The sequence below is a fragment of the Atractosteus spatula genome, chromosome 27, assembly GCF_055471065.1.
Source record: "Atractosteus spatula isolate fAtrSpa1 chromosome 27, fAtrSpa1.hap1, whole genome shotgun sequence".
NCBI lineage: Eukaryota > Metazoa > Chordata > Actinopteri > Semionotiformes > Lepisosteidae > Atractosteus > Atractosteus spatula.
Window position 1 is genome coordinate 14226187 of NC_142732.1, and position 14189 is coordinate 14240375.

A 14189-nucleotide genomic window follows, 5' to 3' on the forward strand; every position below is an offset into this window, starting at 1 on the left:
CACCTGGGCTCAGTACGGTGCTGAGAGCCCAGCGTTGCTGTTCTAATTAGCACGCACTGCATCGGCTATGAACCCGAACATTTCAATTATTCCGATCAGTAAGTCAACACGTAGTCCACATGAAAGGTAGAAATATTCTCTTGTCTGTCTCTTGTTTGTATATAACTGAATGTCCCTGACAATGTACTGTTAGTTTTAATTGAAGAACGGCATTTGTGTTCAAATATAGCAGACAAGTTTACGTAACTGCTCATGCGACACTCAGTTGTAATTAGTCAAGAAATAAAGTCGAACAACAGCTGCGGGTTTGAATGTGAACGTATCAGATTGCAGCGCCTTTTACTTCCATTGACAAATGATAGAGATTCGAAGAGAGATCCTTCAGACCGGCAAGCAAACCCACGGCTTTATCGGTTTTCTATCTAGGCAACGTTGGTGTCTGCAATAGCATAAATGAAAGCGCGATGCAATTTCTGTGGCTACATTTGTTGCACTTCATGCACAGTAAGAGTGTTTCTAACACCAAATAAAAACTCAACAATTAGCGATCACGCCTTCTCCTCAGTTAACCCACTGAAACCCTCGCTGATAAGAGTTCTTTACTGCGTGCTTTACGAGCACCTATCGTGTCGGTTCTTTGAGCTTTATTGATCCGATTTTCAAAGGCATAAGTAGAGCACCAGACGTGCGAACGCAAAATGTGTGGTTATCTGAAGAATTGATTTCCATGGCAGCGGGTCCAAGCGATTTAGCGCTTTTATAGTACCAGAAAAGGAGAAGCGGCACTTCGCCTCTGCCGCGCAGGCACACTACAACGTGCGGCAGACGCCGTAGTCGGCAGGATTTGAACCTGCGCGGGGAGTCCCCAATGGATTTCAAGTCCATCGCCTTAACCACTCGGCCACGACTACGGCGAGCTTGCGGCCGCCGCATTCCTCCTATAATCTAACACGAGTGCGAGGTGGCTGGGGAAACCTTTTCAGAGTCGCTCCCCGTTAAAAAAAAATACCTTTGACAAAATACGTGCCGGCAGACAGACACGCCTCCGAGGGTTTAAGGGTGGCTTCACGTTCAAAGGATAAAGTCTCCCCGTCCGGATGTCAAAATGCAACTTTGGCAGACAGAAAAAAACATCAACAAACCACAAATGTGGACAAGGATTTTACAAGCTGCACCACACTGCACTTTGAAAAGCATTTACATTAGTGTTAGACGCAGGAATTGCCTTTGATTTACGCGCTTACGAAAGCCCTCAGCTCCTGCAGTTGAATATAATGCTGTTACGTGTCGAAGCAGTAACGTACGTCATCCTTCCACTGCAGCACGGGGAATATAGGGAAATGAGCACACGCTACGAATCGTCTCAATCACTCCCTAGAGTTGTAAGGCGCATTGAAGGGTGCACCGCCATCATTAATCGTTGCGCCTCTGTGAAAGGAAAGCTCTTGAGCAGTCTTTGAAACAGCTCGGATGAAACACTTGATTGCTTCCATGTGCATCTGGAGTTCATTTCTTATTTTCACTTCACGCCGCCCAAAGCATTTCTAAAACAGGAGATTCGCGTTTGGGAATGCGCCTGCCCTACAAATAAAACAGGTCTACGGGTCTGAAACCTGCTCCACGGAAAACAGTTTTGTTGCGCTTTTGATCAAAGGGAGATTCGTTGTTCTTACTTTTTGATGACATAACACCCAAAGGGGCTTCTTTGGAGCTGGATTCCAACCAGCATCCTAAAGTTTCTTGGCGGTATCCTTTACAGTTCTCTGTTCGGTCGACAAGGGACTGAAGGGGGCAGCTTTCCTCACACATACGGTGCAATGTACTGTAGTGTTCCCGTTCACTGAATTCGCAGTTCTGCATCAGACCTCTAACTCGTTTCCTTAGTCTTGGTCAGCTTGAATTTAAGCCACGAGCCATGCTTCTACTGTATAAACGTCTAGAGGAATCACAAACTATTTGAGAGGCCATCATCCCAGGGGGAACTGACAAAGTCTATCTCTAAACACCTAGCGCAGTCTCTCGAGAGACTGTCAGAAAACGCTTTCTCCGTTTGTGTTGCAAGTAAGTGAAAACGCGGGCTCAACCCAGAGCCACTTGGCAGCAGCAGCACGTAAATACTGTTTCTGTCACTGCACTACTGATACCGACGTTAGCCTACTATACCATGTTCAGCCACCGCTGGAAAACGTACTGCTCTAGTACCGAGGGCCGACTTTGAACAGGCACACGCGTCAGACATGGAGAGCGACGAGGAGGGGATTCGAACCCATGCGTGCAGAGCACAATGGATTAGCAGTCCATCGCCTTAACCACTCGGCCACCTCGCCGAGGAAACCGGGCTGTCCGGACATGAGTTGGCGCGCTCCAGATTTTCTTTTTCTTTTTTTTCCCTCGTACTCGAGGGTCATTTTCCTGTTCCACATGCAATTTCAACATCTTCCTTGGGAGATGTCAAGCCAGCAAGCCACTGCTGTGCTTCAGTGGCCGGTGTGGAGTTCAGTGGCCCTGTTGTACACGGAAAGCACATTGAGCTCCTTGGACATGAAAAGTTCCAGTTAAAAGCCATTTGTCATCCTTTCTCTTGGTGTCGATGTTGCTATTGAATGTAAAGGTGGCAACTTGCTCAGCGAGCAGGCGGAGCGCACAGCGAATGCAGATGTGTCTGAGTTGTGTGTCCAAGTGGCTGCAAAAGGACAGCGCTCCTGGCGCGCTGTGGCTTAGTTGGTTAAAGCGCCTGCTTAGTAAACAGGAGATCCCGGGTCCGAATCCCAGCGGTGCCTTTTTTTGTTCTGTCTTCTCGAACAGGACTGGTCATTATGGACAACCGCCTACGGCTAGACTTAATTAAATGCAAGTATTCATTTCCTGTCTTGAACGACTTGTTTTTCTTAGAATGCAACTTGCAAAACATGAAATGCAAACCTTGCTAATCAGCGCTCGCGGCTGGAAAACAAAAAAGAAGTCAGCAATGTTTTTTCTTTAACCTTAACCCTGCTAATGGAGAAGAGTTAAACGACCGAGTCTACGCAGCTTAAACGGTCCGCACGTCGGGTTCTTAGCTGAAAGGGTGGTAAATCAGGCTCACCCAGTCCTTAATCTTTTAAAGAGGATAAAAAATTGAACCTAGTCGCCACATCACATACATCCTCTTCAATGATAAGAAGGTGACATCTGTCCTCGCTCCAGAGTAAATCACACGTTGAGGGCATTTTTTTTCCACTTTACCATGAGTCGGGCTCGGCTGCACAGAGGCGAGAGCAGAGCAATGAGGTCACGGGGACAGGGGAGTCACACGCTGGCGGTTTGAACACGCGGAAGATCACTGAGGGATCTACAGTATATGGACCCTCTGTGCGCCACCCGTCCAAACTCTGGACTCTGAATCCTGCCATCCGAGTTTAGATCTCGGCGGAACCTGAGCCGCAGTTCCTTCTTAAAACGTAATCTGGTGAGCATTTCTAGAATCGTACTTGTATAGATGCAGCCTTTAATGTGTTGCTAGGTTAAAATTGATGACTTCTTGAACTTCAGTAGGCAATTGCCCTCTTGATTTCGGATTTAATTGCTTTACTACAGGGGTGCTTTTATGATGACAGAGTCATGTTCAGGTACTTTGCTGGATGGAGGAAGCTCATTTCGGACTCTGTGATCTGCTCACCTGGAAAGGTCTGCTGTACTACTACAAGAGAGAAGTAGAGTCTGGAAGAAGGGACAATTTTATGATGCTTTGGAAGAAAGTGTTTTTTTTTTCTTTGAAATCGAAATGAATCAGAAAATCAGTGCAAAGGACAAACTCTTGGTTTGGTTTAAAGAGATATGGTTTTAAACAGACAGAATGTAGAAAACAGGTGTTTCTCACTTTTGGAAAAGAATGGACCGGGGGTAATGTTTTACAAGTTACAGTGCTGAGCTCACTGGGTTACAGTCGTGCAGTGTGACGCCAGTGGCGCAATGGATAACGCGTCTGACTACGGATCAGGAGATTGTAGGTTTGACTCCTGCCTGGCTCGGGTCACTTTTAAACGCATCCGGCTACTCCCTAAGTAGCCTGTGCTACTTACTGTATGTGGGTGTAATCGTACCCAGTACGAGATTTCCTTCATGTAAATGAACTGCACCTGGGCTCAGTACGGTGCTGAGAGCCCAGCGTTGCTGTTCTAATTAGCACGCACTGCATCGGCTATGAACCCGAACATTTCAATTATTCCGATCAGTAAGTCAACACGTAGTCCACATGAAAGGTAGAAATATTCTCTTGTCTGTCTCTTGTTTGTATATAACTGAATGTCCCTGACAATGTACTGTTAGTTTTAATTGAAGAACGGCATTTGTGTTCAAATATAGCAGACAAGTTTACGTAACTGCTCATGCGACACTCAGTTGTAATTAGTCAAGAAATAAAGTCGAACAACAGCTGCGGGTTTGAATGTGAACGTATCAGATTGCAGCGCCTTTTACTTCCATTGACAAATGATAGAGATTCGAAGAGAGATCCTTCAGACCGGCAAGCAAACCCACGGCTTTATCGGTTTTCTATCTAGGCAACGTTGGTGTCTGCAATAGCATAAATGAAAGCGCGATGCAATTTCTGTGGCTACATTTGTTGCACTTCATGCACAGTAAGAGTGTTTCTAACACCAAATAAAAACTCAACAATTAGCGATCACGCCTTCTCCTCAGTTAACCCACTGAAACCCTCGCTGATAAGAGTTCTTTACTGCGTGCTTTACGAGCACCTATCGTGTCGGTTCTTTGAGCTTTATTGATCCGGTTTTCAAAGGCATAAGTAGAGCACCAGACGTGCGAACGCAAAATGTGTGGTTATCTGAAGAATTGATTTCCATGGCAGCGGGTCCAAGCGATTTAGCGCTTTTATAGTACCAGAAAAGGAGAAGCGGCACTTCGCCTCTGCCGCGCAGGCACACTACAACGTGCGGCAGACGCCGTAGTCGGCAGGATTTGAACCTGCGCGGGGAGTCCCCAATGGATTTCAAGTCCATCGCCTTAACCACTCGGCCACGACTACGGCGAGCTTGCGGCCGCCGCATTCCTCCTATAATCTAACACGAGTGCGAGGTGGCTGGGGAAACCTTTTCAGAGTCGCTCCCCGTTAAAAAAAAATACCTTTGACAAAATACGTGCCGGCAGACAGACACGCCTCCGAGGGTTTAAGGGTGGCTTCACGTTCAAAGGATAAAGTCTCCCCGTCCGGATGTCAAAATGCAACTTTGGCAGACAGAAAAAAACATCAACAAACCACAAATGTGGACAAGGATTTTACAAGCTGCACCACACTGCACTTTGAAAAGCATTTACATTAGTGTTAGACGCAGGAATTGCCTTTGATTTACGCGCTTACGAAAGCCCTCAGCTCCTGCAGTTGAATATAATGCTGTTACGTGTCGAAGCAGTAACGTACGTCATCCTTCCACTGCAGCACGGGGAATATAGGGAAATGAGCACACGCTACGAATCGTCTCAATCACTCCCTAGAGTTGTAAGGCGCATTGAAGGGTGCACCGCCATCATTAATCGTTGCGCCTCTGTGAAAGGAAAGCTCTTGAGCAGTCTTTGAAACAGCTCGGATGAAACACTTGATTGCTTCCATGTGCATCTGGAGTTCATTTCTTATTTTCACTTCACGCCGCCCAAAGCATTTCTAAAACAGGAGATTCGCGTTTGGGAATGCGCCTGCCCTACAAATAAAACAGGTCTACGGGTCTGAAACCTGCTCCACGGAAAACAGTTTTGTTGCGCTTTTGATCAAAGGGAGATTCGTTGTTCTTACTTTTTGATGACATAACACCCAAAGGGGCTTCTTTGGAGCTGGATTCCAACCAGCATCCTAAAGTTTCTTGGCGGTATCCTTTACAGTTCTCTGTTCGGTCGACAAGGGACTGAAGGGGGCAGCTTTCCTCACACATACGGTGCAATGTACTGTAGTGTTCCCGTTCACTGAATTCGCAGTTCTGCATCAGACCTCTAACTCGTTTCCTTAGTCTTGGTCAGCTTGAATTTAAGCCACGAGCCATGCTTCTACTGTATAAACGTCTAGAGGAATCACAAACTATTTGAGAGGCCATCATCCCAGGGGGAACTGACAAAGTCTATCTCTAAACACCTAGCGCAGTCTCTCGAGAGACTGTCAGAAAACGCTTTCTCCGTTTGTGTTGCAAGTAAGTGAAAACGCGGGCTCAACCCAGAGCCACTTGGCAGCAGCAGCACGTAAATACTGTTTCTGTCACTGCACTACTGATACCGACGTTAGCCTACTATACCATGTTCAGCCACCGCTGGAAAACGTACTGCTCTAGTACCGAGGGCCGACTTTGAACAGGCACACGCGTCAGACATGGAGAGCGACGAGGAGGGGATTCGAACCCATGCGTGCAGAGCACAATGGATTAGCAGTCCATCGCCTTAACCACTCGGCCACCTCGCCGAGGAAACCGGGCTGTCCGGACATGAGTTGGCGCGCTCCAGATTTTCTTTTTCTTTTTTTTCCCTCGTACTCGAGGGTCATTTTCCTGTTCCACATGCAATTTCAACATCTTCCTTGGGAGATGTCAAGCCAGCAAGCCACTGCTGTGCTTCAGTGGCCGGTGTGGAGTTCAGTGGCCCTGTTGTACACGGAAAGCACATTGAGCTCCTTGGACATGAAAAGTTCCAGTTAAAAGCCATTTGTCATCCTTTCTCTTGGTGTCGATGTTGCTATTGAATGTAAAGGTGGCAACTTGCTCAGCGAGCAGGCGGAGCGCACAGCGAATGCAGATGTGTCTGAGTTGTGTGTCCAAGTGGCTGCAAAAGGACAGCGCTCCTGGCGCGCTGTGGCTTAGTTGGTTAAAGCGCCTGCTTAGTAAACAGGAGATCCCGGGTCCGAATCCCAGCGGTGCCTTTTTTTGTTCTGTCTTCTCGAACAGGACTGGTCATTATGGACAACCGCCTACGGCTAGACTTAATTAAATGCAAGTATTCATTTCCTGTCTTGAACGACTTGTTTTTCTTAGAATGCAACTTGCAAAACATGAAATGCAAACCTTGCTAATCAGCGCTCGCGGCTGGAAAACAAAAAAGAAGTCAGCAATGTTTTTTCTTTAACCTTAACCCTGCTAATGGAGAAGAGTTAAACGACCGAGTCTACGCAGCTTAAACGGTCCGCACGTCGGGTTCTTAGCTGAAAGGGTGGTAAATCAGGCTCACCCAGTCCTTAATCTTTTAAAGAGGATAAAAAATTGAACCTAGTCGCCACATCACATACATCCTCTTCAATGATAAGAAGGTGACATCTGTCCTCGCTCCAGAGTAAATCACACGTTGAGGGCATTTTTTTTCCACTTTACCATGAGTCGGGCTCGGCTGCACAGAGGCGAGAGCAGAGCAATGAGGTCACGGGGACAGGGGAGTCACACGCTGGCGGTTTGAACACGCGGAAGATCACTGAGGGATCTACAGTATATGGACCCTCTGTGCGCCACCCGTCCAAACTCTGGACTCTGAATCCTGCCATCCGAGTTTAGATCTCGGCGGAACCTGAGCCGCAGTTCCTTCTTAAAACGTAATCTGGTGAGCATTTCTAGAATCGTACTTGTATAGATGCAGCCTTTAATGTGTTGCTAGGTTAAAATTGATGACTTCTTGAACTTCAGTAGGCAATTGCCCTCTTGATTTCGGATTTAATTGCTTTACTACAGGGGTGCTTTTATGATGACAGAGTCATGTTCAGGTACTTTGCTGGATGGAGGAAGCTCATTTCGGACTCTGTGATCTGCTCACCTGGAAAGGTCTGCTGTACTACTACAAGAGAGAAGTAGAGTCTGGAAGAAGGGACAATTTTATGATGCTTTGGAAGAAAGTGTTTTTTTTTTCTTTGAAATCGAAATGAATCAGAAAATCAGTGCAAAGGACAAACTCTAGGTTTGGTTTAAAGAGATATGGTTTTAAACAGACAGAATGTAGAAAACAGGTGTTTCTCACTTTTGGAAAAGAATGGACCGGGGGTAATGTTTTACAAGTTACAGTGCTGAGCTCACTGGGTTACAGTCGTGCAGTGTGACGCCAGTGGCGCAATGGATAACGCGTCTGACTACGGATCAGGAGATTGTAGGTTCGACTCCTGCCTGGCTCGGGTCACTTTTAAACGCATCCGGCTACTCCCTAAGTAGCCTGTGCTACTTACTGTATGTGGGTGTAATCGTACCCAGTACGAGATTTCCTTCATGTAAATGAACTGCACCTGGGCTCAGTACGGTGCTGAGAGCCCAGCGTTGCTGTTCTAATTAGCACGCACTGCATCGGCTATGAACCCGAACATTTCAATTATTCCGATCAGTAAGTCAACACGTAGTCCACATGAAAGGTAGAAATATTCTCTTGTCTGTCTCTTGTTTGTATATAACTGAATGTCCCTGACAATGTACTGTTAGTTTTAATTGAAGAACGGCATTTGTGTTCAAATATAGCAGACAAGTTTACGTAACTGCTCATGCGATACTCAGTTGTAATTAGTCAAGAAATAAAGTCGAACAACAGCTGCGGGTTTGAATGTGAACGTATCAGATTGCAGCGCCTTTTACTTCCATTGACAAATGATAGAGATTCGAAGAGAGATCCTTCAGACCGGCAAGCAAACCCACGGCTTTATCGGTTTTCTATCTAGGCAACGTTGGTGTCTGCAATAGCATAAATGAAAGCGCGATGCAATTTCTGTGGCTACATTTGTTGCACTTCATGCACAGTAAGAGTGTTTCTAACACCAAATAAAAACTCAACAATTAGCGATCACGCCTTCTCCTCAGTTAACCCACTGAAACCCTCGCTGATAAGAGTTCTTTACTGCGTGCTTTACGAGCACCTATCGTGTCGGTTCTTTGAGCTTTATTGATCCGGTTTTCAAAGGCATAAGTAGAGCACCAGACGTGCGAACGCAAAATGTGTGGTTATCTGAAGAATTGATTTCCATGGCAGCGGGTCCAAGCGATTTAGCGCTTTTATAGTACCAGAAAAGGAGAAGCGGCACTTCGCCTCTGCCGCGCAGGCACACTACAACGTGCGGCAGACGCCGTAGTCGGCAGGATTTGAACCTGCGCGGGGAGTCCCCAATGGATTTCAAGTCCATCGCCTTAACCACTCGGCCACGACTACGGCGAGCTTGCGGCCGCCGCATTCCTCCTATAATCTAACACGAGTGCGAGGTGGCTGGGGAAACCTTTTCAGAGTCGCTCCCCGTTAAAAAAAAATACCTTTGACAAAATACGTGCCGGCAGACAGACACGCCTCCGAGGGTTTAAGGGTGGCTTCACGTTCAAAGGATAAAGTCTCCCCGTCCGGATGTCAAAATGCAACTTTGGCAGACAGAAAAAAACATCAACAAACCACAAATGTGGACAAGGATTTTACAAGCTGCACCACACTGCACTTTGAAAAGCATTTACATTAGTGTTAGACGCAGGAATTGCCTTTGATTTACGCGCTTACGAAAGCCCTCAGCTCCTGCAGTTGAATATAATGCTGTTACGTGTCGAAGCAGTAACGTACGTCATCCTTCCACTGCAGCACGGGGAATATAGGGAAATGAGCACACGCTACGAATCGTCTCAATCACTCCCTAGAGTTGTAAGGCGCATTGAAGGGTGCACCGCCATCATTAATCGTTGCGCCTCTGTGAAAGGAAAGCTCTTGAGCAGTCTTTGAAACAGCTCGGATGAAACACTTGATTGCTTCCATGTGCATCTGGAGTTCATTTCTTATTTTCACTTCACGCCGCCCAAAGCATTTCTAAAACAGGAGATTCGCGTTTGGGAATGCGCCTGCCCTACAAATAAAACAGGTCTACGGGTCTGAAACCTGCTCCACGGAAAACAGTTTTGTTGCGCTTTTGATCAAAGGGAGATTCGTTGTTCTTACTTTTTGATGACATAACACCCAAAGGGGCTTCTTTGGAGCTGGATTCCAACCAGCATCCTAAAGTTTCTTGGCGGTATCCTTTACAGTTCTCTGTTCGGTCGACAAGGGACTGAAGGGGGCAGCTTTCCTCACACATACGGTGCAATGTACTGTAGTGTTCCCGTTCACTGAATTCGCAGTTCTGCATCAGACCTCTAACTCGTTTCCTTAGTCTTGGTCAGCTTGAATTTAAGCCACGAGCCATGCTTCTACTGTATAAACGTCTAGAGGAATCACAAACTATTTGAGAGGCCATCATCCCAGGGGGAACTGACAAAGTCTATCTCTAAACACCTAGCGCAGTCTCTCGAGAGACTGTCAGAAAACGCTTTCTCCGTTTGTGTTGCAAGTAAGTGAAAACGCGGGCTCAACCCAGAGCCACTTGGCAGCAGCAGCACGTAAATACTGTTTCTGTCACTGCACTACTGATACCGACGTTAGCCTACTATACCATGTTCAGCCACCGCTGGAAAACGTACTGCTCTAGTACCGAGGGCCGACTTTGAACAGGCACACGCGTCAGACATGGAGAGCGACGAGGAGGGGATTCGAACCCATGCGTGCAGAGCACAATGGATTAGCAGTCCATCGCCTTAACCACTCGGCCACCTCGCCGAGGAAACCGGGCTGTCCGGACATGAGTTGGCGCGCTCCAGATTTTCTTTTTCTTTTTTTTCCCTCGTACTCGAGGGTCATTTTCCTGTTCCACATGCAATTTCAACATCTTCCTTGGGAGATGTCAAGCCAGCAAGCCACTGCTGTGCTTCAGTGGCCGGTGTGGAGTTCAGTGGCCCTGTTGTACACGGAAAGCACATTGAGCTCCTTGGACATGAAAAGTTCCAGTTAAAAGCCATTTGTCATCCTTTCTCTTGGTGTCGATGTTGCTATTGAATGTAAAGGTGGCAACTTGCTCAGCGAGCAGGCGGAGCGCACAGCGAATGCAGATGTGTCTGAGTTGTGTGTCCAAGTGGCTGCAAAAGGACAGCGCTCCTGGCGCGCTGTGGCTTAGTTGGTTAAAGCGCCTGCTTAGTAAACAGGAGATCCCGGGTCCGAATCCCAGCGGTGCCTTTTTTTGTTCTGTCTTCTCGAACAGGACTGGTCATTATGGACAACCGCCTACGGCTAGACTTAATTAAATGCAAGTATTCATTTCCTGTCTTGAACGACTTGTTTTTCTTAGAATGCAACTTGCAAAACATGAAATGCAAACCTTGCTAATCAGCGCTCGCGGCTGGAAAACAAAAAAGAAGTCAGCAATGTTTTTTCTTTAACCTTAACCCTGCTAATGGAGAAGAGTTAAACGACCGAGTCTACGCAGCTTAAACGGTCCGCACGTCGGGTTCTTAGCTGAAAGGGTGGTAAATCAGGCTCACCCAGTCCTTAATCTTTTAAAGAGGATAAAAAATTGAACCTAGTCGCCACATCACATACATCCTCTTCAATGATAAGAAGGTGACATCTGTCCTCGCTCCAGAGTAAATCACACGTTGAGGGCATTTTTTTTCCACTTTACCATGAGTCGGGCTCGGCTGCACAGAGGCGAGAGCAGAGCAATGAGGTCACGGGGACAGGGGAGTCACACGCTGGCGGTTTGAACACGCGGAAGATCACTGAGGGATCTACAGTATATGGACCCTCTGTGCGCCACCCGTCCAAACTCTGGACTCTGAATCCTGCCATCCGAGTTTAGATCTCGGCGGAACCTGAGCCGCAGTTCCTTCTTAAAACGTAATCTGGTGAGCATTTCTAGAATCGTACTTGTATAGATGCAGCCTTTAATGTGTTGCTAGGTTAAAATTGATGACTTCTTGAACTTCAGTAGGCAATTGCCCTCTTGATTTCGGATTTAATTGCTTTACTACAGGGGTGCTTTTATGATGACAGAGTCATGTTCAGGTACTTTGCTGGATGGAGGAAGCTCATTTCGGACTCTGTGATCTGCTCACCTGGAAAGGTCTGCTGTACTACTACAAGAGAGAAGTAGAGTCTGGAAGAAGGGACAATTTTATGATGCTTTGGAAGAAAGTGTTTTTTTTTTCTTTGAAATCGAAATGAATCAGAAAATCAGTGCAAAGGACAAACTCTTGGTTTGGTTTAAAGAGATATGGTTTTAAACAGACAGAATGTAGAAAACAGGTGTTTCTCACTTTTGGAAAAGAATGGACCGGGGGTAATGTTTTACAAGTTACAGTGCTGAGCTCACTGGGTTACAGTCGTGCAGTGTGACGCCAGTGGCGCAATGGATAACGCGTCTGACTACGGATCAGGAGATTGTAGGTTCGACTCCTGCCTGGCTCGGGTCACTTTTAAACGCATCCGGCTACTCCCTAAGTAGCCTGTGCTACTTACTGTATGTGGGTGTAATCGTACCCAGTACGAGATTTCCTTCATGTAAATGAACTGCACCTGGGCTCAGTACGGTGCTGAGAGCCCAGCGTTGCTGTTCTAATTAGCACGCACTGCATCGGCTATGAACCCGAACATTTCAATTATTCCGATCAGTAAGTCAACACGTAGTCCACATGAAAGGTAGAAATATTCTCTTGTCTGTCTCTTGTTTGTATATAACTGAATGTCCCTGACAATGTACTGTTAGTTTTAATTGAAGAACGGCATTTGTGTTCAAATATAGCAGACAAGTTTACGTAACTGCTCATGCGACACTCAGTTGTAATTAGTCAAGAAATAAAGTCGAACAACAGCTGCGGGTTTGAATGTGAACGTATCAGATTGCAGCGCCTTTTACTTCCATTGACAAATGATAGAGATTCGAAGAGAGATCCTTCAGACCGGCAAGCAAACCCACGGCTTTATCGGTTTTCTATCTAGGCAACGTTGGTGTCTGCAATAGCATAAATGAAAGCGCGATGCAATTTCTGTGGCTACATTTGTTGCACTTCATGCACAGTAAGAGTGTTTCTAACACCAAATAAAAACTCAACAATTAGCGATCACGCCTTCTCCTCAGTTAACCCACTGAAACCCTCGCTGATAAGAGTTCTTTACTGCGTGCTTTACGAGCACCTATCGTGTCGGTTCTTTGAGCTTTATTGATCCGGTTTTCAAAGGCATAAGTAGAGCACCAGACGTGCGAACGCAAAATGTGTGGTTATCTGAAGAATTGATTTCCATGGCAGCGGGTCCAAGCGATTTAGCGCTTTTATAGTACCAGAAAAGGAGAAGCGGCACTTCGCCTCTGCCGCGCAGGCACACTACAACGTGCGGCAGACGCCGTAGTCGGCAGGATTTGAACCTGCGCGGGGAGTCCCCAATGGATTTCAAGTCCATCGCCTTAACCACTCGGCCACGACTACGGCGAGCTTGCGGCCGCCGCATTCCTCCTATAATCTAACACGAGTGCGAGGTGGCTGGGGAAACCTTTTCAGAGTCGCTCCCCGTTAAAAAAAAATACCTTTGACAAAATACGTGCCGGCAGACAGACACGCCTCCGAGGGTTTAAGGGTGGCTTCACGTTCAAAGGATAAAGTCTCCCCGTCCGGATGTCAAAATGCAACTTTGGCAGACAGAAAAAAACATCAACAAACCACAAATGTGGACAAGGATTTTACAAGCTGCACCACACTGCACTTTGAAAAGCATTTACATTAGTGTTAGACGCAGGAATTGCCTTTGATTTACGCGCTTACGAAAGCCCTCAGCTCCTGCAGTTGAATATAATGCTGTTACGTGTCGAAGCAGTAACGTACGTCATCCTTCCACTGCAGCACGGGGAATATAGGGAAATGAGCACACGCTACGAATCGTCTCAATCACTCCCTAGAGTTGTAAGGCGCATTGAAGGGTGCACCGCCATCATTAATCGTTGCGCCTCTGTGAAAGGAAAGCTCTTGAGCAGTCTTTGAAACAGCTCGGATGAAACACTTTATTGCTTCCATGTGCATCTGGAGTTCATTTCTTATTTTCACTTCACGCCGCCCAAAGCATTTCTAAAACAGGAGATTCGCGTTTGGGAATGCGCCTGCCCTACAAATAAAACAGGTCTACGGGTCTGAAACCTGCTCCACGGAAAACAGTTTTGTTGCGCTTTTGATCAAAGGGAGATTCGTTGTTCTTACTTTTTGATGACATAACACCCAAAGGGGCTTCTTTGGAGCTGGATTCCAACCAGCATCCTAAAGTTTCTTGGCGGTATCCTTTACAGTTCTCTGTTCGGTCGACAAGGGACTGAAGGGGGCAGCTTTCCTCACACATACGGTGCAATGTACTGTAGTGTTCCCGTTCACTGA

At 46.7% G+C, this 14189-nt stretch overlaps 7 non-coding genes across 7 annotated transcripts; all 7 read right to left on the reverse strand.

Moving 5' to 3' along the window:
* Window positions 1–829: 829 nt before the first annotated feature.
* On the reverse strand, window positions 830–911 carry trnas-uga (transfer RNA serine (anticodon UGA)). Its single transcript has one exon. It is a non-coding gene; the product is annotated as a tRNA-Ser (tRNA).
* Window positions 912–2245: 1334 nt separating this feature from the next.
* Window positions 2246–2327, reverse strand: trnas-gcu (transfer RNA serine (anticodon GCU)). Its single transcript has one exon. It is a non-coding gene; the product is annotated as a tRNA-Ser (tRNA).
* Window positions 2328–4944: 2617 nt separating this feature from the next.
* Window positions 4945–5026, reverse strand: trnas-uga (transfer RNA serine (anticodon UGA)). Its single transcript has one exon. It is a non-coding gene; the product is annotated as a tRNA-Ser (tRNA).
* A 1334-nt stretch (window positions 5027–6360) lies between these two features.
* Window positions 6361–6442, reverse strand: trnas-gcu (transfer RNA serine (anticodon GCU)). Its single transcript has one exon. It is a non-coding gene; the product is annotated as a tRNA-Ser (tRNA).
* Window positions 6443–9059: 2617 nt separating this feature from the next.
* Window positions 9060–9141, reverse strand: trnas-uga (transfer RNA serine (anticodon UGA)). Its single transcript has one exon. It is a non-coding gene; the product is annotated as a tRNA-Ser (tRNA).
* Window positions 9142–10475: 1334 nt separating this feature from the next.
* On the reverse strand, window positions 10476–10557 carry trnas-gcu (transfer RNA serine (anticodon GCU)). The gene has a single exon. It is a non-coding gene; the product is annotated as a tRNA-Ser (tRNA).
* A 2617-nt stretch (window positions 10558–13174) lies between these two features.
* trnas-uga (transfer RNA serine (anticodon UGA)) lies at window positions 13175–13256 on the reverse strand. The gene has a single exon. It is a non-coding gene; the product is annotated as a tRNA-Ser (tRNA).
* Between the last annotated feature and the right edge of the window lie 933 nt (window positions 13257–14189).